The sequence below is a fragment of the Aedes albopictus genome, chromosome 1, assembly GCF_035046485.1.
Source record: "Aedes albopictus strain Foshan chromosome 1, AalbF5, whole genome shotgun sequence".
Lineage (NCBI taxonomy): Eukaryota > Metazoa > Arthropoda > Insecta > Diptera > Culicidae > Aedes > Aedes albopictus.
In genome coordinates this window covers 83,883,471-83,907,973 of record NC_085136.1, presented here as the reverse complement: position 1 = coordinate 83,907,973, position 24,503 = coordinate 83,883,471, and positions in this window count along the sequence as shown.

Genomic DNA, 24,503 nt, shown 5'->3' with positions numbered 1-24,503 from the left:
TCCCACCGTCCTGTCCTTCAAAAGTCTCATTTCCACATTCTGGAGGTGGTGATGGCGCAGGACGATGGCAAAAGTTTTCTCAGTTTCAATTTAATATTGATGTAACTTTGAAAAAATGTTTTCATTTTGTTGGCGCCTTTGGAAGTGGTTGCAGTGGACGCAAGGTAAGGGAGCGGAAGGGATTTTTGCTTTCCAACCAGAGGCTATTCAGGGGGATGTAGATGGCGTTTTCGGTTTCAGTAGTCATTTAAAAATTTATATCAAGTGCTTCAACTTATTCCATTTGACCTCGATGATGTTGTAAGTTTTCCTTTCAGGGCTGAGCATGTGATACTATTACGAACGAAATGGAGTCCAGCAATCGGGTGTAGATTGGGTCCTAGGGACAGTCTGATGGAAAAATATTTCCTGTCTTATGATGTCCTCTATGATGTTGGTGATTGAAGTTATGGTATCCAATCTATGAAACTACAGTTGAGCCTCCAGAAATGCCTTGCGAACCATATGTCGTAGTGTCCTTTCATTCTATCCAGGTCAGTTGTTATTAAACTTTCGGATACTCCAAAGCAATCTCTATTTTTCTCGGTACTAAACTCGAAGCTGTTCGAATATAAGTTTTATTCTAGAGGTTCCTCTTGAATTTTCTCCAATAATTCCACTAGAAACGCGACATTGACTTTCATTGGAAGATACTCAATAGATTATTCAGAAATCTATTCAAGGATTCTTTCAGGAAATCATCCACAGATTTCTTTAAAAAATCTCTAGTTCAGAATTTCTCAAGAATTCGCTCCAAATTTCTTCAGACATTATTCTACAGTCTTCTTCAGAAATTCTTCTGGAAAAAAAAAATGTGCCATTGATTTCTGCGAGTTTATCAAAAAGTCCTTTCAGAGTTTTCCCAGGGTGTTTATTCAGGACCTCTTTCAGAAGTTTCTACTAGTTTCTTCTCTTTTATAAAGTGCTTGAAGAATTCCTTCAGGGAATTTGGGGAAGACGCCTATTTTCAAAATGCGTTTTTGATATGTTTGTTTCTTCCTATATGGTATGTCACGGTCGCCATGTGGTGAGGAAGCTAGCTCCAAAAGTTTCTGAAAAATAGTTTCAAAAGTTTCTACAGAAATTCCTCTGGGAGTTTTCTCACCGACCGCGATCCATGGAAATCCTACCGAAGTTGTTCTTTTTTTTTAATTCTGGGACGAATATTTGTATGTTGGCTCAATAATGCTACGTTAATCATTGTGCCGCGGGTCAATTTGAGCCAAACGATGCAACGCGGTGGTACCATACTCAAATTTATATATTCCAAATCGTTATTGTTGTTAGCTTCCCATATGCTATGTAACGGTCGCCATGTTAGGAATTTTGAAAAACGACTTCAAAAGCTTCCGCATTCCTCTGCGAATTTCCTTTTTTAAAATTCCTGGAGCTCCTGTGAAAGTTTCCTTCAAAAGTTGTCACTGGATTTGATCGGGAGCTTCTTCTGAAATTTCTCCAGAAGTCTCTTTAGATATTCTTCTGGTATTTCATTCAGGATTTCTCTAGGAATTTCAGCATCGTTTATTCTGGGAGCTGCTTCAGGAATTCCTCTAGGGTTCATTCCAGAAACAGAACAGTTTCATCAGAGGTTCTACTGTGAGAATTTTCCAGAAAATGCTTTAGAGGTCTCTTTATAAATTCTTAAAGGAACATCTTTTGTAATTGTTTAAGGAGATCGGGCAGAGTTTCCTTCGGGATATCCAAGAAAACCCTACTTCTTTCCTAAAATCTCCTAAAGTAATGAATGCATCAACTTGTGCAAGAGTTACAGATGTCTCTCCAGGAGTTGCTTCAGAAAATCTTATTAGCAATTCCTACGGAAACCCTCCTGGGAGTTACTCAAAAATTAACTCAAGGAGTTCCTTTAGAAGTTACTGCAGATTATTTTCGGAGTGTTTTCAGGAGTTGTTTCGGATTTTAATTAAATGTTACGTCACGGTCGCTATTTAGTGAGTTTCGAATAATGACTCCAACACTTTTTTGCAAAAATTCCTTCGGGAAATTTTCTAAAAATTCTGGGAAACGTACTGTTTCTTTTAATTCCTCTATGAATTGACATCGTTTGAAAGATACGTATTTCGACCTTAGTGGAAATAAAAGGAACATACCTTAACCCGATTTTCTTTTACTCAACACAGAATGTTTTTCCGGAGTGTCTTCGGGAGTTATTTCCTATATGGTGCCTTTTTGGTATGTAACGACTATACAGGGTGTTAGGTTCCCGAGTGCAAACTTTTTAAAGGGTGATAGAGGACCATAAATGGAGAAAAAAATTGCTCTACGCATATGGTCAAATCTCAACCGTTACGTAGTTATTGAACTTCCCATGTTTGACTCTTATTGCCTTAACTGGCAATAACTTGAAAATGGTCAAACTTATCGAAGTTTTTTTACCCTTATTCGAAAGATTATTGAATTTTCTAACAAATGGCATCTTTGAATCGATTGGTTTAGTTAAATAACTAAGTTTTCTAGAGCAAAATGACTAAAAATACTGTATTTTTATTGATTATTGTCAATTATCTTTGAAACATGCGTAATGAATAAAAATTATTTCTTTGGCAAAGTTGTGGCCCCTGTTACACTCTACAATTCGTTCTTTGACACCCAACTTCTAGCTCTTATGGTTTTCTTGTAATTTTGATTTAAATGTGCGGCACAATGCGCAAAAAAGTGCTTTCCATGACAGTTGCAAATTTATGATCTGAAATGCGATGTTAAAATCGAAATTGCAACACAACGATAAGAGATAGAAGTTTGATGTCAAAAAACGAATTGTAGAGTGTAACAGGAGCCACAACTTTGCCAAAGAAAGAATTTCAATTTATTACGCATGTTTCAAAGATAATTGACAAAAATCAATAAAAATACACTATTGTTAGCTATTTTGCTCTAGAAAACTTAGTTATTCAACCAAACCAATCGATTCAAAGATGCCATTTGTTAGAAAATTCAATAATCTTTCAAATAAGGGTAAAAAAACTTCGATAAGTTTGACCATTTTCAAGTTATTGCCAGTTAAGGCAATAAGAGTCATAAACATGGGGAGTTCAATAACTACGTAACGATTGAGATTTGACCATATGCGTAGAGCAATTTTTTTCTCCATTTATGGTCCTCTATCACCCTTTAAAAAGTTTGCACTCGGGAACCTAACACCCTGTATATTGAGCAGCATTTTTTTATAATTGCTGCTAAAATTGTGCTGCAATACCTTTAGAAGTTTTTCTAAAAACTCCTCCAGAAAATCATGCATGTTTTTTAAAGGATATCAGGATATCAGGATACCTTCAATAATTTAGTTCCTTTTTCAAGAATTTCTCCAGTAGTGCATTCAGAATTTATTCGAGGAATATCTCTAAGCCAGGAGTTTTCAGGTCTTTTGTCTCGCGGTTCACTTTTTTGGGGCAATTTGTCACGCGATGCACTTTATCAAAAATAAAAAAATGAAATTAGAAGTTTGTCAGAAATGTTAATGTATTTTCTCAAGCGAGTTTTAGATAATACATTGACTTCGCATGTCGAAATAATTTGGCAAATGACTTGTGTTTGAGCTTTTAGTTGCATGATTTTTTCGAATTAAACTATTAGGCGCTATTCATAAACTACGTAGACTCATTTTTGGTCATCTCAGACCATCTGGACCGTAGATTTTCACAAGACACCACCAACCAACCCCCTAGTCAACGTAATCTATGAACAGGCTCTTATGGAAGTTATGATCGGGTTTCTGATGAAACAAGTGTCTGATTAATATCAAAATTTCAGTAGATTCTTAATGAGATTCCTCCTGGATCCCTAGATAACCGGTATGATTTTTGTTAAATATTCGTTGTCAAAGAAATCTATAGAAGTTCGTGGAAAAAGTTGTTTTAAATTGTTCTGTTTTCAGAACTATTATCGGAACAAAATTTCCAGAAAAAGCAGAACAATGTTGCTTCAATAATCGTGGTAAATTACTTTAAAGATAATCAAAAGATCCCTGCTCAAAATGTCAGATATACTAGCCTAAATTCGACAAGAAAAAAATAGCGAAGTTCTAGAAAATACGCTCTACCATAACTTGTGAGATTTTTGGTATTGGAAATATGATGATGAATTTATTAGAATTATTTCACAGGGGCTCGTTACCCTTGGCATTCTTGGGAAATTCACTTAAAAATTCATTACATTTGTCTGCCGCAGAGCAGCGTTGCTTTCATTTTCTTCAAGGCTTGTTCAATTTTATATTTTAGATATAACAGTCTTATACAGCGATATCAGTCATCATCATTAATGGTCAATTTATTATTATAATATTATTCTAATATCATCATAGCTAGTAGCTTGCTCAAAACTGTCACGGTGCACTTAGCAATGCTTCGCGGTGCATCAAGTGCACCGCGGTACACGATCTGCAAACCCCTGCTCTAAGCATTACTTTGGTTATTCTAGGAGTTTATTTCTTCAAGAATGTTTCTAGGATTTCTTGCAAAAATCACTCTAGAGCTTCATTAATAACCATGTAGGACTTCCTTAAGAATCCCTTTACGAAGTTTCTTTAGCAGTGATTCTGGAAATTATCGATACGTTATGCTATGGTCGCCATGTGAAAGGCAGAATAAATCTACATGAATTACTTCAGGAGTTTATTTTAAACTACAGTAATTAAGTAATACGTGAATGTCTCTAGGCATGCCTGCAGATATTTTTGCAAGAGTCCCTTCAGAAATCCCAGTCGGAGATAATTTCAAACTTTCTTCAGTATTATGTTTATGTCACGGTCGCCGTGTAGAGAGTAGGAGTTCTGAGTACAGTCCTAGGCACACAATGCACGGTTAGAATCAGTTGGAGCAAACGATTATCTTGGATGGATGTTTTGGAACAAAACAAAACTGGGATGAAATCATGCAAGAGTTTTCGGAGGAATTCCAGCTGGAATTTCTGAAGAAATTGGATCCACAAGTTAAAGAAAAATCTGTTTTTATACATAGTTATACGAACAAGCATGATGTTCTCGAAGAAATCATCAAGCAAATCCAGAAAATCTTTGAAGTTCGAAAACAAATTTCTGAAGAAGGATTTTTTCAGCTATTTTTTGTTTAAATCCTGGAAGAATATTCAAGATAATCTTGGACAAACTTATGTAGAGGAAAGAAGGAATTCCATGGAGAATATTTGGTTGAACACCAGTACTTATTATAATATTATACCTCTAGAAATGTCCTCTTGAAGGAAGTGGTTGAGAAACTTTTGGAAGAATTTCTCAAAGATTTCGTTGAAGAGCAAATCTACGACCTTCGGGAAAAACTTCAGGACTTCCATTAGCACTATATTTCGCCACTTTCGGCTCACAGGGCTATTAAGCGCCCAATATAGAGCATTTCTGCTCCTTAATAGCATTATATTCGCTTCCAGGTGAAATTTTGGTGCTTCGTGATTACTTGAGTTTTGAAGGAAACTCTTGGAGAAGCTTGTGTATGCACTCTTCGACTTGGGATGGGAAATGCCGGGAGGTGGGATTCTCCCTGGTAACATTTTGAGTTTTACAATGGTCATCAAAGCTGATTTTTTGTTTTGTATCTGATTTAAAACTGTGATAAAACCTAGGATAAAACCTTTGTTAAACCCTATTCATGAATAGAAAAAAAAACGTCTCTACACGTCTCTAGAGAGGAATTTCGATGCTGGAGGAAATCCTCAAAGTTTCCCGGAGATTTCTTCGAAAAATCTTAATGATATCTCACTAATAATTTTGTCCAATTACTTCTTTAACATATCTTCCATGGGTTTGTTTTAAAATTTCTCCATAGATTCTTTCAGTAATTAATCCAGGAATTCGATCTTTAAATCCACTAAGGTTTCTTCAAGAAACTCCTGCACCGATTTCCTCAGAAATACTTCCAGGGATTTTTTTTTTGAAATGCTCCCAGTTTCTCTATGCATTTCCCCATAAATGTCTCCAACGTTTCATCTAAGAATAACTCTATGAATTCCTTAACGAGCTCTTCACGGAATGTCTTCAGAAATATGTACTATGAGCTTCATCGGGAATTATATTAGAAACATCTTTTCATTCACACACAGATTCATTCAAGAGCACTTCCTTAGATATTTATAGGGCTTCTACTGGAGGATGGTTCAGAAATGCCTGGTTTTTTTTTTTAAAGAAATTACTGCTCGAATTTGTTACAAAATAACTGCACAGTCTTTTTCAGAATTTAAGGAATTTGTTCAAACTTACCAAAAGATTTTTTTTTTCAGAAATATTTGTAAACTTCTTTTAATCTTGCAGAGATTTCTTCACAAATTCTTCCAAAGTCTCCTTCAAGAATTCCCGAGAAATTTCTGCAGAAACTCCCTCAAGGATTTTTTAAAAAGTTCTCCTGTGGTTCCGTCTGAAACACCTCCAGAGATCCTTCAGCAATTGGGTTTTTAAATTAAGAAAAATTCACTGATTTTTTATTTTTAAACAAAAGAGCACCTTTTTCTGAGCCACTATGATTTTTTTCAGATTTTTAGAAATTTATTTTGGTATCTAAAATCAATTTCAAAGAGATTTTTTTAAATCACCTTTTGACAGCTGGGCAACTGCTTGACAGCTCCGCTCAGTACAAAATGCGACGAGGGGTGATTCGACAAATCGCTCCCATACAAATTTCAAATTGATTTTTAAATAGGTTCCCGGGCTCCAAAATTGATGAAAATTTGGATTTCGGCTCAGTTTGGCATGCAGATTCAGAATATGGAATTATCTCAACACCACTAAAGAAGCCAGTTCTTGCGAGAATTGTTTCAGATATTCTCCTCAGATATTTTCCATTGCACAAAAATGGTTGGAAAATACTTGCTAGAATCCCTGATAGAAATCCTTAAAAAAATCTTGTTGATACCTTTGGAGATTTCCAGAAGCAATTCTTGAAAATTTTCTGAAGCCAAATTCTTAAAATCGTTTTTGTAGTTATCTATGGAGGAGTTTCGAAAAGAATGCCTAGAAGAACATTTAAATAAACTGAAGTGTCTTAATCCTTTATTATTAAAAAAAAATCATGGGAAACTTCTGGACGATCTCTGGAAGTAATTTCAAGGAAAAAGAGCTTGAGAAATTTTTGAAGAGAATATCAAGAGAGTTCTGAAGATATCTGTAGATGAATTTTTGTAGATTTAATTTTAAATATATCATTAGAAATTACGGAAAAATTCAAAGGACTTTTTGATCACGTGGTATCGTGGTGTTGAGGAAGGATCTGTAAATTTCGAAGAATTTCTCATACATTTTCTGAAGCAATTGATACACAAAAATCTTCACCTGAACAAACAGAAATTCCGGAGGAATTCTTGTAAGAACCACTGAAGAAGTTTCTGAAAAAACAGTTACTTTTAAACGAATCTTTGGAAAAACTGGAGAACCCTATGCAAGTATTCAAAGAAATTCTTGAAACATTCCTTGAAAAATGACTTTCTGGAATAACTTTTGCAGGATTTGCTGACAGCATCACCGGACAAATTTCTGAAAGAATCCACGAAGAAAGGTCTGAATAAATCCTTGGCAATCCTTAGTAATCCATCGAGAATTATTTTGAGGAATTGATAAATCAAAGAGTGAGAGAACCCCTGAACATATGAACTAATACCTTAAGGAACCTCTAAAGTAATTCCAATAATTATTTTTAAAAAAGTTTCTTGAAAACATTCCAACTTTCTGATGGGAAACCCAAGGGGAATTATGAAAAAAAATGTACAAAACTTTCTAGAATTAACTCCTGGAATTGCATATTTTCAAGAAATCCTTGGAGAAATTCCTAGAAGAATCCCGGGAGAAGCCCAATAAAAAACAAGTTAAGGAAATTCTTAGAAATTTCCTGGAGGAACACCTTCAGAAATATTCGGTAGCAATCCTTGAAGTAATTTCCTTAAGAATCACTGAAGGAACCCCAGAAGAATTTTTTAAGGACATTAACGCGAGTACAAGTTTCAAGATCAATCTTTTGAAAAATAGCTTTAGAAACTCCTGAAGAAGTCCCAAAAAATATTTCCTGAGGAATTTCTCAAAAAAATTCTGGAGGAATTCCTTGAGAAATTTTCAAAGTAATACATGTGTGAGAATGCATTTTAAACGAGGAATTTTTGGAATGATTATCGAATTATTCTAGAAAATCGTCCAAAAATCTTTTTTCCATAGTAATTTAGGAAAACAATTGATAAATTCTTAAAGAATTCCTAAAAGAGCATGGCGTAATACTTCGCTCGGAATCAAAAGGTACAAAACTGATAACACAAATTCGAAGAGGGGTTTCTCCTTAGACGAAGCAAGGAAAAACATGAATTTGATGGATAGGTTGTTTGTACAAATTGTACAATTGTACAATTCGTTACTACTTAATCAAAATTCATTCCTCCCTGTTCTTTGGTTTAGAAAGAAGTGTGGGCAGCGATCTGCCAACTTGGTAGAGGCAGAATTCCTGGGTAAACTAGCCGAGGGATCAATGTTATATATTGCCCTACACTGGCGTTTTGCAGGTTTTCCGGTATGTCCGAAACATACTGGAAAAACTTGTATCCAATTAGAAGGGGCAGAATGTTGCAAATTGACAAATTAAAAGATGAATTTATGAAAAAAATCGCGTTCTGGTGGGATTCGAACCCACGACACTGCTTTCACTAGACAGGCGTTTCAACCAACTAAGCCACAGAACAGGTAACGATTCTGTGAAATATAGAGCCAAACTGACAAGTTTTTTAGTATGTTTCAGACATACCGGGAAATCTGGAAAATGCCAGTAAAGGGCAATATATAACATTAAACCCCCGACTAGTTCACCCAAGAAATCTGTTTCAATCAAGTTGGCAGGTCGCTGCCCATACTCCTTCCTCAATCGAAGAGCAGGGAAGAATGAGTTCCCATTGTAGATTTAAGTAGCAATAATTTCTTACGATATACAACAAATTATTTACAAAATTCATGTGCATAGCCAAATGGACGTATTACCAAAATGGACTTCAAGTTTGCAAAGAAATTTGAGAAGAGCCAGTTGCTAGCAAATGCGAAGGGGAGGAAGTCAAAGCTTTCTGATGGGGGAGAGTTAGAGTGATTTCAAGAGCGTTCTTAATGAGGTCACAGGTCAGCGGCGTTTCAGGAGGTTTCAGAGGGCTTCATAGGCTCTTATGTGAACTTCACGGTGTTTTTAGATGAGATTCTAGACGTTTTATTGCGTTTTAAAGCGCTTCAACGTATTTCGGGTGGTTTCAGATGCGTTTAAGGGGGCTTTGTAGGAGCTCAGGTGAGCTTCACAATGATGTAAAAAGGATTTTGAAGTCCGACGTTATAAAGAGCGTTTCAGGAAGTTTGAGAGGTGTTTCAGGGCGCTTCGAAGGTTCTCAGAGTTTCAGAGGCGTTCCGAAGCATTTCAAGGGGTTTCAAGGCGTGTTAGGGCGTTTCAGGAGTTTTCAGGGGGATTTGAGGGGGCTTCAGAGGCTCTCAGGTGAGTTTCACATAGATTTCATGGGGGTTTCAGAGGCGTTTCAAGGCATTTCAGGAGGTTTCAGAGAATTTTTGGGGGACTTCTGACCCTCTCTAGTGAGTTTCGCGAAGGTTTCTGCTGACTTTCAGGGCGTTTCATATGGTTTCCGGAGAAGGGGGGAATTAAGAGGGCTTCAGAGGCACGCAGGTTAATTTCACATAGGTTACAAGGGGGTTTCAGAGGCGTTTCAAAGCGTTTCAGGGCGTTTTATGAGGTTTCCTGGATGTTTACGGGAGCTTCAGAGGCTCTCAGGTGAATTTCATAAGGGTTTTGAGCCGTTACAAAGCATTTCAAGCCGTTTACAGGGGTTTCAAGGGGACTGAAGGATACTTCAGAGGCTCGCGGGTGAGTCTCAATACCTTGACCTTTACTCAATGCAGTTCTTGGAGATTCTTAAACATACAATGAACTCACCACTTGACAGCACATAGTTACATGAAGCTGTGTAAGCATGAATGCCCGCGATGTGGTTGTGCGATTTTGTAAGCCTAAGACCAGTGCTTAGGAGAGGAAGTCCCGGTAGCGGTGATGTCGTGTCGTCGGTCTACTGGGTTGGATCCGAGCCCGCGGTTGGAAAGGGGTCCCCGGCAAGGGTCGGGGCAGGTGGAGACCCTGCTGTCAGCAACCTTCTGGTGCAGCTGATAGGGCCTGAAGGGTAGTGATACCCTTGCCTTCAGCAGGTCAGATCGGGTTGCACGTGTTCATCAGTTCTTGATGTCTGCAAAGCAGTTGGGCGCGGGCGGGGTTGAACTTGCCCGCCTTCCGAGGACAAAGGGAGTGGTGAGGACCACTCGGGAAACTGGCTAAGCGCCAGCATGTTTCCGTGATGGCCTCTCCAGAGCAAGTCATCGATGTTCGTTGCTGCTAGGCTACGCAGCTAACCTTGAGGGTGCGATGTGCACTAGCCCCTCTCTGAAGCAATACCTTCTTGGTGGTTCCGGAGAGACGTAGGGTTTGGCGACCATAGGAATGGTTTAGTAGGTACGAGGAGAGAGTAGTCCTTTCTTTTACTTTTGTTGTAGAAGACGGCCTCAGACCTACACTACCCTAACCTTCTGTTAGGGTGTCTGTTGAGCAGATTATCCCCCTATGGTTTAGAAGGAAAAAAAGACCAGTGCTTTCGATTGGTGTATGATTTATTTTGCGAAAACTTGCGATAGATTTCATGATTTTCATATGTTTTTGAAAGTTTTGGGTTAGAGGTTTTGGCTGGCTTTTGTTCAGAAATGCACCACTGTGCGATGACCTATACTCAAAGAAGATCTGGGAGATCCTCAAACTGACAACACATAGTTACATGAGACTGTGTAAGCATGAATTTAGTTGATTCTGTTGCAATAGATCACTGATCATAGTTGTAGATCAGATGGCATAAACGCCAGGGAGTTCTCGGGTACAACTATACAATCATAGAACTTAAGACTTACTAGAACAGAGATGCCAGAGGCAACATGGTGTATGAGTATGAACGTTATAGATAATTCTTATAAATACAACTACATAAGTGACCTGATTTAGTAGCTCTCGCGGATTCAATGATCTTTACTCAAGGGAGACCCTCAAAGAATCGTTGAACTCACCACTTCATATGTCATAGCTACCTGAGGCTGTGTGAGCATCTACCTTAGTCATAAAGCTCTTAGAGGCAATCGAATACGTTGTAGATCCGATGATCTACACTCAAGGGAGTTCTTGGAGGTTCTCTAACGGAAAATAAACTCACCACTTGACAGCACATAGTTGCATAGGACTGAGCAACCATGAATATCCTAAACTCCAGGAAGTTCTCGGATACTTTTAACCCTCAAACATGCTATAAACGAACGATAAACGATAGTGATTTGGGACTTTTCGACCGGAACTGAATGCTATTGCGCTGAAACGGCTAGCTCACTCTTAATTTACTGACGATTTATTTAATTCTATCCACCATTTCGGCCATGGGTTTTGGCCTTGTTCAAGGGAAATTTGTATATCGTCCTCTTCCGGGTCATTGTTTTTGCCTTTCTCGTACACCAAGGTGTACCGAAAGGCTATATGTTCACTCCAAAAACGAAAATTTGATAGAGCCTCCGGAGGGGTCAAGTGTTATATACCAATCGACTCAGCTCGACGAGTTGAGATGATGTCTGTGTGTGTGTATGTGTGTGTGTGTGTATGTATGTGTGTGCGTATGTGTGTGTGTGTGTGTACAAAAAAGGTCACCTAACTTTTAGATAGTAAACATCAACCGATTTTTACGACCGATGGTTCATTCGACGCGGCATCTGGTCCCATTGTTTCCTATTGAAAATGGTTCGGATCGGTCCAGCCGTTCCGGAGTTATGGCCATTTAGGTGTTCCGGATCGGTACCCCAGGAAGGGGCCAAATATGAAAATGCAACAAACCCATGCATGCGGCCCATCAAACCACGGCATTTTCGATTATCTGATGAACGGGAAGTAGGAAAATAGTCTCAGACTATATCTGAACCGGTAGTGTTCCGGAACCGGTTCCGGGTGTCCTGCCGGAAGTGGCCAAATATAAAAGTGTACATAATCCATGCATGCGACACATCAAAGAGCGACTTTTTCGATAACCAGTTGAATGGTGAGCAGGAAAGTAGTTTCAGACCATATTTGAACCGGTACTGTTCCGGAACCGGTTCCGGGTGTCCTGTCGGAAGTGGCCAGTAAAAAAATGAACCAAACCCATGCATGCGACGCATCAAAGAGCGGCTTTTTCGATAACCAATTGAATGGTGAGCAGGAAAGCAGTTTCAGACCATATTTGAACCGGTAGTGTTCCGGAACCGGTTCCGGGTGTCCTGCCGGAGGTGGCCAGTTAAAAAAGTGAACCAAAATCATGCATGCGACCCATCAAAGAGCGACTTTTTCGATAACCAGATAAATGGTAAGTAGGGAAATAGTATCATACCTTATCTGAACCGGTTGTGTTCCATAACCGGTTCCAGTTGTCCCGCCGGAAGTGGCCAATTAAAAAAGTGAACCAAACCCATACATGCGACACATCAAAGAGCGGCTTTTTCGATAACCAGATGAATGGTTAGCAGGAAAATAGTTTCATACCGTATTTGAACCGGTTGTGTTCCGGAAACGGTTCCAGGTATCCCGTCGAAAGTGACCAATTAAAAAATTGAACCAAACTATGTGACACACCCGCTATTGGTGTATGCTTTATCGATAACCAGATGAACGGTAAGCATGAAAATAGTTTCAGACCATATCTGAACCGCTTATATGTATATTAAACTTTCGAAGCCTCTTTAATAACAATTGACGAAGTTAAAGGGGTGAATCCAACTGAATGCGTCTGACGATGACCGTAGAATAGAAGGTCGAAACGTGTAACGCTTAACAAGCTGTTTCCCATATTTGTCACCGATAATTACCAATCAATCCACAAATAACATATCTGAACCGGTTGTGTTCCGGAACCGGTTCAAGGTGTCCCACCGGAAGTGGCCAGTTAAAAAAGTGAACCAAACCCATGCATATGAAACATCAAATCATCAAAAATGTTGGATAACCAGATATACGGGCAGCAAGAAAATAGTCTCTGACCATACCTAAGATAACCAGCAGTGTTGCAGAATCAGGATTGGATGCATCGCTGGAATTACGAAGGTGAACAATATCAATGAAAGCGATGAATATGCGTAAAAGAACAAAATCTCAATAAAAATTAAAGCGATCTTGTCGAATCACACCATTTTAGATTCCTGAGACGTTATTATACAGTAGGATGAATCAACGTTGTATGGGAAAATTTAAATTTTATAGCATCAAACCCCTTTTTTTCCTACGCACAATTTTGATGCAACTGGTTGAGCCCTCGCGCTCTGTAACACGGTTGAAATTTGAATGGGTTTTATTATGAGAAATTTCACTAGCTTGTCAAATGTTACATAAATCTTATAACCAATGATAATAAAATAAAGGCTAAAGAGTGCTGAAAAAAGTTTGCCGAAATATCTTGATAATGATCGGCATCCAGTGCTAGTGAAGGTGGTCAAGCAGTCAACTGAGAGGTTTGATATTTTTCAGCTCTGCTTATACGTTTAACATAATACGTAACTTCGGAATATGAGCATCAATAAGTTTCCAAATTCGATTATGGCTTTGATATAATTGTTGCTGTTCTGGATAAGGCTAACACAAATTTCGATTTTCTCTTAAGTCAAGATGGGTCTCCCTTCAGGGCTTCCCAACCTTTTTGAGGTAGCGACCCCCTTAAAAAAATGTGAAACATCTGGGGCCCAATGAATTTTTTTCAGAAAAAAATATGAATTAAATGAACGAATCCGAGTTTTTTGGGTACAGTGACGTGGCCAGAAATTTACTGTGGAAGTAAATTTCGGCTTATATATGGCTCTTGAGTACATATTCGCCGAGAAAGGCACTAGCACCGCTAGGTGGATTAATCTGGGTTTTTTTTTGTACAATTTTAGGACAATTTAAACGATAATTTTGGTAAGAGTTTAGCTTACACATATAACGGCTGTTTTAAAATTCACCATTTAAAATTTTAAAACTGTCGTTTTATGGGTAAGCTAAATTCCCGTCGTTATGACTTTATATTACCGTAATCCGGGATCAAATTGATCACTTTAAAACAACTTCTATGGATAACATTGGTGACAATTAAAATATTGCCAAAAGAATTTCTGTAAAATCAGTACCCAGTGGATCTCCATGAAACCATGTGACAGAATTTTGTTCAACAAGTTTAAACTTTTAGTTAAATTAATTAAAAAATCAAAAAAATGAGGATGCCACTTTGGGGCGAAATTGATCAATAGAGTAAGGTGGGGCAAAAGTTCGACCCTAGTTGAAAATTCAATATTTTTCAAAAAACCAAAGCAGATATAAATAAATGAATAGAGTCTGGTGATTCTACTATCCATGAGCTAAAACTTTGCTGAACAAAGTTACACCAAATGTCTTTTAAATTTTAAGTTACAATACTTTTTGTATGTGTGTGTCTTATTCGAACTCTTGCCCCACCACTGGGGCAAAAGTGCGAATCTAGTGTTTGTAGAGTTTCGCTAACCGTAGCACACTATTTTGACACATTGGTAATAAAAATACATGAAACCAATTAATATTTGATGTTGGAACTGGAATACACTTTAAAGTTCGATCTGGATTTTACCCAAATCAGGGTTAAATTTACTGCACCAAAATTAGTAGGTTTCCGTCAAATTCAGATAAAACAACATTTTTTTCAACTTTGATCGAATTTTCTTACTAATTCCTTCATTTTTAGAGATAATATAAACATTTTGCAGAAGTTAAGGTTTTTACCTAAAGTTGCCACATAACTCGAACTCTTGCCCCACAATTCGAACTTTTGCCCCACTATGTGTAAAATGCGATTTCCAAATCTTTTTTGCAAAAAGTTCCTCCTCTCCTCTTCTTGGCGTAACGTCCTCACTGGGACAAAGCCTGCTTCTCAGCTTAGTGTTCTATGAGCACTTTCCACAGTTATTAACTGAGAGCTTCCTCTGCCAATGACCATTTTTGCATGTGTATATCGTGTGGCAGGCACGAAGATACTCTATGCCCAAGGAAGTCAAGGAAATTTCCTTTACGAAAAGATCCTGGACCGACCGGGAATCGAACCCGTCACCCTCAGCATGGTCATGCTGAATACCCGTGCGTTTACCGCCTCGGCTATATGGGCCCTATATGGCAAAAAGTTATACATGCTAGATCATCTCCAAAATAAACCTAGTTACCCCCCAAAATAAAATATGGAATTCGATTTCATTAAAATTCCATTCCATGCATCGGAAGGACCATCGCATATTACAATTTTTTGATCAAAAACCAACATTTTGTCATAACTTTTCGAAATATTGATAAATTTTCTTAAGTTTTGGAGTGAAAGACTCTTTTTCAAAAAAGCTTCGAACAACCTTGACATCCGAAAAAAATAATTTGAATTGAGCTCGAAAACTTCAAAAGAAACTCTTACCCCACACGAACTTTTGCCCCACTTTACTCTATACAATTAAGCATCGGTTAAAAGGATAAAGATCCTTATCCACTTAATTTTGCTCTTCTAAACCCGAATGACGCATCAAAACTCTTACAACTAGTGAATTTGACACTAAAAATGTAAAATTAAATTTTGAAATTTCTCCCTTAACGCCTGAAGGTAGGCAATTTCCTTTAAAATATGTGATTTTTTGTTACTATAAATGACTTTTTCGTCAAAAAAGAACTTATTTCAACTTATTCATATTCAGAATAGCTTCATTATTTTCCAACCAAGGCTCCACAAAAATGTTAGCACAAAAAAATTACGGGATGTGGCAATCGATTGTTTAGAAGCAATGATTTCAGCTAAGTGGGAAATACATTGCAAATTCCTAAAAAAAAATAAGGCAAAACTAACTTTTTTTCTAAACAAATAAAAGTCTAAACTCATCCCTAGACATCTATGAACTAGATGAGGTAAGAAGTAGGAGATCATTGCGACGTTTAGAAGTTCCTGGTATGCAAATTACAATGTTGTACCCAAATGATCAATTTGACCCCGGTTTACAGTATATCAATAAGCCTAACTGATCTATATTATGCCGAAAACACGTGAGAGTCACGAAGTAATTAAAAACCGCAAGCACACTCTCACACACACCACCGACCTCATGTTATCTCATTTGCCCTTTTCAACTCGGACTAATCCGACAAACGTGGCAAGGCGAGTGAAACCACAATCAACTTTAGATCAACAGATTGAACATCTCATCCTTCGCTTGCATGCTTATTCTGGTCTCGTTATCTGTAGCCTACAGGACCGCAAGCTTTCCTCGCCCCTCCTCCCTCCAGGAAACAGTCGTGGTTCCTAAATTAAACGCACACAAACAGACGCACACACCCACTCCACACACCACAACGCAGCAAACCGTCTCCACTACGGGAGATCTCGTGTATCTGTTCTTCGACATCTCTCCCGACAGATCCGGTCGCTTCTCGGGATTCCGAGCTCCTTGTGCGTATAAGCATTCGCATCTCCACAGCCACTGATTGAAACTTTGCAGCATGTGTGGTTTGTCCGTCCGTTCGTCCAGTACCTAGTGTACAGACGCAATCACTGACTGGAAATAAGCGACTGTTTGTCGAGGTAAATTCTTACCAACGACTCCGTTCCATCTGCACCTCGATGATGGTCCGAGCCTGTCGATAACCGCAGGGTCAGGCAGGCAGGACGGACGATCACCGTTGGTGTGTGTGTGTTATTTGGCAGGAACACTTCGGCCGGGAAACAGCCGCTGCGCTTTCCCACCACACCGAGTGAATGGGGATGGATTGATGGATTCCTCGGTCCGGTCGGTAGCCATCGACTGTGGTGGGTAGAAATCGATGCGAAGGCGTTGATCAGACCTACAGGGAGGAATGGTATTTGCCTCACACAAATGCGCAGCACTACCGTAACACTGATTCCGTCTCTTGGGAGGAAGCATTCATTAATTAGCATCGGCCGACTTCAAGGTGCTTGTGTCCCTGGGCGGATGGTCTGTTTGTTTGGTTGTAAATTATGCAGTTTGGTTTGATTTCGTAGAGAATTACTCGGATGGGTGCGAATGGGAATGGCCGCTGCTGTTGCTTGGCACAGCAGGGTTGATGAACAGCTGATTTGGGTTGCACCAGCTATAGGTTTGGGTGAGATGGGAAAGGATATGTATGATTTATGAAGTTTAAATTTCTAAGAAGCGGTTTAGACTTGATGTGATTGATTTTTCAGTGTCCTTATGATGATTGCTGACTGGTGTTGGCCGTTGTACCGCAACTGCAAACAACTCAGAACTATTTTTGCCTTTTTCGTACACTAAGTGTACTGGAAAGGCTATATGTTCACTCCAAAATTGACTTTTTGGTAGAAGGTCCGGAATGCCGAGTCACATATACCAATCAACTCAGCTGATTGAGGTGATGTCTGTGTGTGTGTATGTGTGTGTACAAAAAAACTCACGTCACTTTTTGATAGTAGACTTCAACCGATTTTTATGACCGACGGTTCATTCGACGCGGAATCTGGTCCCATTGTTCCCTATTGAAAATGGTTCGGATCAGTCCAGCCGTTCCGGAGTTATGGCTATTTGGGTGTTCCGGACCGGTACCCCAGGAAGCGGCCAGATATAAAAATGCTTAAAATCCATACATGCGACACATCAAACCGCGCCATTTTCGATATTCTGATAAATGGCAAGCAGAAAAATAGCCTCGAACCATATCTGAATCGGTTGTGCTCTGGAATCGGTTCCGGGTGCCCCGCTGGAACTGGCTAAATATAAAAATGGACCAAACCCATGCATGCGACACATCAAATAGCGGCTTTTTCGATAACCTGATAAACGGTCAGCAGGAAAATAGTCTAAAACCATATCTGAACCGGTCTTGTTCCGAAACCGTTCAAGGGGTCTCACCGGATGTGGCCAAAAGTAAAAACGAAGCAAACCCATGCATGCGACACATCAAATCGCGGCTTTTTAGGTAACCCGATCAATGGTCTGCAAGAAAAAAGAATCATGCCTTATTTGAGACAACCGGTACTGTTTCGGAACCAGTTCCGGTTGTCTTGCCGGAAATGGTCAAACTTAAAAGAGAACCAAACCCATACACGCGACGCATCAAATGGCTATTTCGATTTTGTTAACTATAGAAAACGTATATCATATCATATTTGAGAAAGCCAGTAGTGTCCCGGAACCTATTCCGGGTGTCCCGCCGGAAATGACCAAATATAAAAGTGAACCAAACACATGCATACGGCACATTGAATAGCGGCTTTTTTGATAACCTGAAGAACGGTCAGCAATAGAATAGTCTCAGGCCGCATTTTAGACTACCGGTAGTGTCTCGGAACAGGTTCCAGGTGTCCTGCTGAAAGCGGCCAAATGTAAAAGTGAACCAAATCCATGCATGTGACACATCAAGTGATAATAAAATACAGTCTAAAGCGTGCAGAACCAAAGATACGTCGAAAACCACAAATTGATCAGTGAAGTGTGAAGTTTTATCTTAGCTTGTAATTATCGTCTTGATACTAACCAGCCTCCATTGCAATAGATTGGTGGTGAAGATGGTCGAGCAGCCATGAAATTAAATTAAATTGATCATGTACATTTATTGGTGGACTATCTGACTGCCGTTCAATCCCTGGGTTCAAGTCTGGGTAGTGGACATGCTCATTTTAATAATAACAATATATCATGGTTTATATGCTGCAAGTATTAATGCTGACAAGAAGATACCAGAAGAAATTCTAGTATATTCTGGACGTTTGTCAATACTGACTTTTCAAGGGATAGAATAGAATAGAAAAAGAAATGCAGTGAGTTACAACTACTTGAACGAAGTGCTGTACACATCTTTTAAAATAAATGCGAAGATGATGAGCCTAGGCGTGTTAGTGGAAAATCTGTCAGAAGAAGTAAATCGAGTTGTATACTGTTCCTTTTAATATGTTTTCGTCCCATGACAGCTACGTATTTCGACCTCTACTGAAACGACGTCTTCAATGTCTCATACTTGACTCGACGATGTGAAAAGTTCATGAATCGAAGCAAATTTACTTTCCGGTTGAACGAGTATCCAGAATACTTATAAAACACGTGTGTGTATTTGCACTCTATTTGGCAGCAACACAAAACCACAGTTTACAGAAGGTACGCTCAATTGCATCCAATTCATGCTTCAATACCGAAATCTCCCAAATGAGCATCCAGCCGAATTGCTTCCACCAACAGAAACAGAAACAGAAACTTGCTTCCGCTTGAAACAGTTTTACCTAGATAAGTACCTCTCCGGAAAGTAGTTGGAAGTAATCAAAGGGATTTACTCCAAATTAGAAACATAACACATTCGTCCGTCGTCGTCAAAGTCCGGCTTCGTCCAATTAAATGCAGCCCGTCAACGACGTCCTCGTCGTCGTCACCAGTGCAGTGGTACCACTGCGTTTCTCCAGGGGGAACTACGAGAGGAAGTGTATTTGTTTCTGCTAGTGTGCATGTGTGTGTTTGTGTTCTCATGACCGGAAACGGTACCACAATTCAGGAAGATTTACACAGAGAGAAACTTTTCCTAGAGTGCCAGATGGGGCACTCTTTGCGTTTGCGTACCAGAACGGTGGTGGTGCTGGTGGCGGAGGCGAGGGAACAACCCAAAGTGCAACGAAACGTTTTACGATGTGTTATTGTTGATCTTTGAAGCAAGTTGCGTCCAGGTTTGTATCAACAGGATGTGGTAGTATATAATGAGTTTTCAAAATCCTCGCTCACTGTATTCAACGCGAGCGTGGTGCGGTTTTAGGTTCAAAGTGGCACGCGTCCCATCCGGTTATATACAAAGGACTTGCAGGGCTCATGATTATCGTGTTTGATTCGTAAGCAGGTGGTCCTGGGTTTAATTCCTGGCCCGACTATTTCCTTCTACCTACTTTGTATCGTTGCTATCGCTTGAACCCGAAACGTGTTGAAACTGCCGCTAAGTCACCTTCCGATTTCACAGCACAATCATTCTATCAAATCTTGCCTACATGTTAAGCAGCCAGCGATCGTTGCCGCTCTTTCTAGTAATCTATCATTTTCCGCCTATCAGACAGCAGCCTCGCGTGAACGTGACCCTTGTGCCACAAGCCTTCTCATACACTTTGACATCCCAGAATGAGCTCATGCAAATGCAGATAACTCAGCGGTTTACGTAGCCATGCAATTGTAAGTAAGCAATTTTTAGCTCAAGCACTTAATTTGTCTTTCTTCAGTATTCTGCAGAACTTACGAGCTCCATTATGTCTCAAACGCATGTGTAACCGACGAACTTTCATTTACGTTCTCGAATTTCTGTTGATATCGGTTTCGGATCGTAGATGGAGCTCAGTATTCAAGATCTAGTTGCGAGGCCACCAGTCCTGAATTATGAACCGTAGACATCGGTTGATGACAACCTGTAGCTTCTGTGTGGTCAACAGACACCCTAACAGGAAGGTTAGGGTAGTGTGGGATTAAGACCGTCTTCTACAACAAAAGTAAAAACCAGCACTACTCTCGCCTCGGCCCACTAAACACATTCCTATGTTCGCCAAACCCTTCATCTCTCCAGAACCATTAAGAAGGCGTTGCTTCAGAGAGGGGCTAGTGCACATCGCACTCTCAAAGTTAACGGCGTAACTTGCAGCAACGAACGTTGTTGACTCACTTTGGAGAGTCCATTACGGTAGCATGCTGGCGCTTAGGCAGTTTCCCGAGTGGTTCTCAACACCGCACGCCCGCGCCCGCGTTTTGCAGACATCAAGAACTGATGCCTACGTGCAACCTGATCTAACCTGCCCTCAAGGAAGGGTATCACTACCCTTCAGGCCCTATCAGCTGCACCGGAAGGTTGCTGACAGTAGGGGGTCTCCACCTGCCCCGGCCCTTACCGAGGACCCCTTTCCAACCACGGACTCGTATCCAACCCAGTAGACCGACACCAGCAACGTCACCTCCTCTGTAGCTCCCAGACGATATGGGTGATAGCCGTTGAAACGGCGTTCCAGCCTAACTCATCCCTACACATCCTCTTCCAAGCTTCTTGTGACTTGTGTGCTGCTTGGGTATACGCCAGGCATCATCGCACCAATGCGTGAACCCCCATGCCAAAAATAAACATTTTCCAACAACACTCCGACGTCCTCATGAACTTGTACAGATGCTTTGAACCTCACCGTCTGTTGGTAACAAGCGTTTGCATTGAGGAGCCTTTTCAGAGGACGTTCTGACACGATTCGACGTTTCGTTGGCGTATCAATGGGATTACGAGGATTTTAGGGAAGTTGCTAGGTTAAAGCCCCTGAGATCCAAGAGCGATTCAGGGCATCTAAGAAGCCTTAAAAGGGCGTTACAAGGGATTCCGGGGGCATTTCAAGGCATTTCAGATGCATTTAGGAGATTGTCAGAAGGTTTCATGCACGTTTCAACGGCGGTGGGTTAGGTTTCAGGGATGTTTGATATCGGGGGTGATTCAAGGAATTTTCTGATGTGTTTCAGGGGGTTTCTTGAGCCTTCTAAAGACGTTCCAAGGGGTTTCAAGGACATTTTCAATTTAAAACGGCGATTTCAAGGACGTTTCAATAAGATTATGGAGGTTTCAGAGGTGTTACAAGGTATTTCAGGGACATTTTAATTTGAAGGGGTTTTCTGAAAGGGGCTTAGGAGTATGGGTGCCCAGTTTCTTTTTAATCTGTTCGACTTTTTTGGCGTCGTCCACAAATTACTTTACATTTACATTGTATGCAAAACGTCATCGGTTCGAGTGTTTTAAAATATGTTTAATATAGATAAATCTGTATATGGTCTGGGACCAATTGGGCAGTGGACGTATCTTGAGCGTTTTTTGCTATAACTCAGTCAATTTCAATTGATATGATTTTTTGTTCACCGCAGTTTCTCACCCGTATCCCAGAAATAAAGTAAATTAGTTGAAAATTCACTGAGTTATAGCAGCAAATGTCCATAAAAGGTCCCGCTACCCGGATGGTCCCAGACCTTTTATGGCATATCTGCTCAGGAGTTTATGGTAGTTCAGGGGTACAGTGGCGTTTCGGTTTTATCACTAGTCGTTTTAATCACTACTCGCCCAAATTCACGGTTTTCTATTCGATTTTATCACGATTTCCGTTTCGTTTTTATCACACTTGTTCTAAAACATTCCGAAATCAAAATAAAATCAATACAGCATTGCCCAGTCCACCAAAACTGTTAAAAAATGTGAAATACGACTCATATATTTTACAGCTGAACGATTTTGAATAAAAAAATTACATTTTTTTCTCGTTTCACCAAATTCACGGTTTCGTTTATATCACGGTAAAATTTTTTTTGATCGTGATAAAATCGAAAAACCACTGTATCAAAATAGGATTACGGGGACTTCATGAGCATTTCAATAGTGCCCTCTGAAACCTTGTGAGACCCCTTGAAACGCATCTGAGACTCCCTGGAACCCCCGCTGCCCATAAAACTCTCTGGAACACCTCTGCGACTCAATGAAATACCCTTGAGGACACTCTGAAACCTCTGGGACTCCCTGGAACGCTCCTGATACCCTTTAAAACTCTCATCAGACCCCTGACACCTCTGAAACTCCACTGAGCTCTCTGATACACCTCTGAAGCTCCCGAGAAACTCCCTGGACCCCACTGAAACGCCCTCGAAACCCTCTATAACGCCCGTAAGACCCCCTTAAGATCCCGCAGAGGCCCCTTGGAACACCCTTCCTCCCCCACAAATGCTCTTGAGGGTTCCAGTTACTTCCTTGACACCCCTAGGACACCCTAGAGATAGAGGCGCCAACAATGTTTTGAAAGTGTAAAAAATGTCCTTTGAATTAAATCGAGTTCGCAAAGATACCGGAGGTTCCAGAAGATAAATGATGGCTGTAGAATTTACGGATACCGAAGATTGAAGAAAATGCTAGTGATTCTGAAAACATGTTTTTGTCATGTTCATCCCCAGAAGAGATGAAATTTCTCCAGCAACTCTTTTGAGCAGCAGTTTCACCAAGAATTCCGCTAGGGGTTCCTTCAGGAACTCTAGATGGTTCTTCTGAAATTCCGAGAGTTTCCTCCGAGACATCCTCTAGGAGTTTCTCCGGGCATTGCTACAGAAGCTTCACTGGGACTTTCTCTAGAAATTTCTCTAAAAGTTACTCCGAGTATTCTTTTAGGAGATCCTCCGGCAATTCCTCTAAAGTTCTTCCTGGGAATTCCTTTAGAAGTTCGTCTGGCATTTCCTCAAGGAGCATCTCCGGGAATTCCTCCTCGAGTTCTTCAACGAGTTCATGCGGGAATTCCTTTACGAATTTCTATGGGAATTCCTTTAGGAGTTCATAGAAATTGCACTGAAAATGTCAGAAGTTTACTCCGGGTATTCCTCTAGAAGTTCTTCCGGGAATTCTTCTGGGAGTTCTTCCGGCAGATTCTGTAGCAGTTCCTCCTGGAATTCTTCCAGATGTTTCTTTAAGAGTTCTTCCTGAAATTCTTCCACAGGTTTCTCCGAATGTTCTAGAAGTTCCTGTGGGAATTTCTCTACGAGTTTCTGTTTCTTCGGGGATTCCCTACCGATTTTTTTCGGGAATTACACTAAGACTTTCACCGTGACTGTCTCTAGAAGTTCTTCCGGGAATTCCTCTGGAAGTACTTCTGGGAATTTGAATATTTACAGGAACACCTTTACGAGTTTCACCGGGAGGGGAAGTTTCCCAGGCAAGTTCATTTAGTTGCTCTACAAGTTTTACCTAGAAGTTGCACTGGGTATGCCGGAGTTTCCTCCGATAATTCCTTTAAGAATTCTCCGGGAGTTCCTCTAGAAGTTCTTCCGAATATTCCTGTAAAGTTCCTTCAGTAATTCCTTTAGGATTCTCTAAGGAGTTCCTTCAAGATATCTTCCGGGAATGTATCCAGGAGTTTCCCCAAACGCTCCTCTAGGAGTTCTCCCAGCAATTTCTCTATGAGTATCTCGGGGAATTTCTCTAGAAGATCTTCCGGGAATCCCTTTATGAGTCAATCCGGGAATTCCTCTACGAGTTCTGCCAGGAATTTCTTCATGAATTTCCTTGAAATTCTTCTAGGAGTTCCACCGAGAATTTCTCCAGAACTCCTCTCAGGAATTTATGTGGGAGTTCATCCGGAATTTTTTTTTAGGAGTACCTCCAGAAACACCTCTACGAGTTCATCTACGACTTCCTCTATGAGTTCCTCAGGGAATTTTTTTTACGAATTTCTTCGGTAATTTCTCAAGAAATTCTTCCGGGAATTCCTTTAAGAGTTCGTCCGAGAACTCATCTAGGAATACCTCTGGTAGTTTCTATACGAGTTCTTCCTTGAGTTCTTGTCCGAAATTCTTCGGCAACCTCTCTAGGAGTACCTCCGAAAATTCTTCCGAAAGCTTCTCCGGCAATTTATTGACTAGTTGCTCC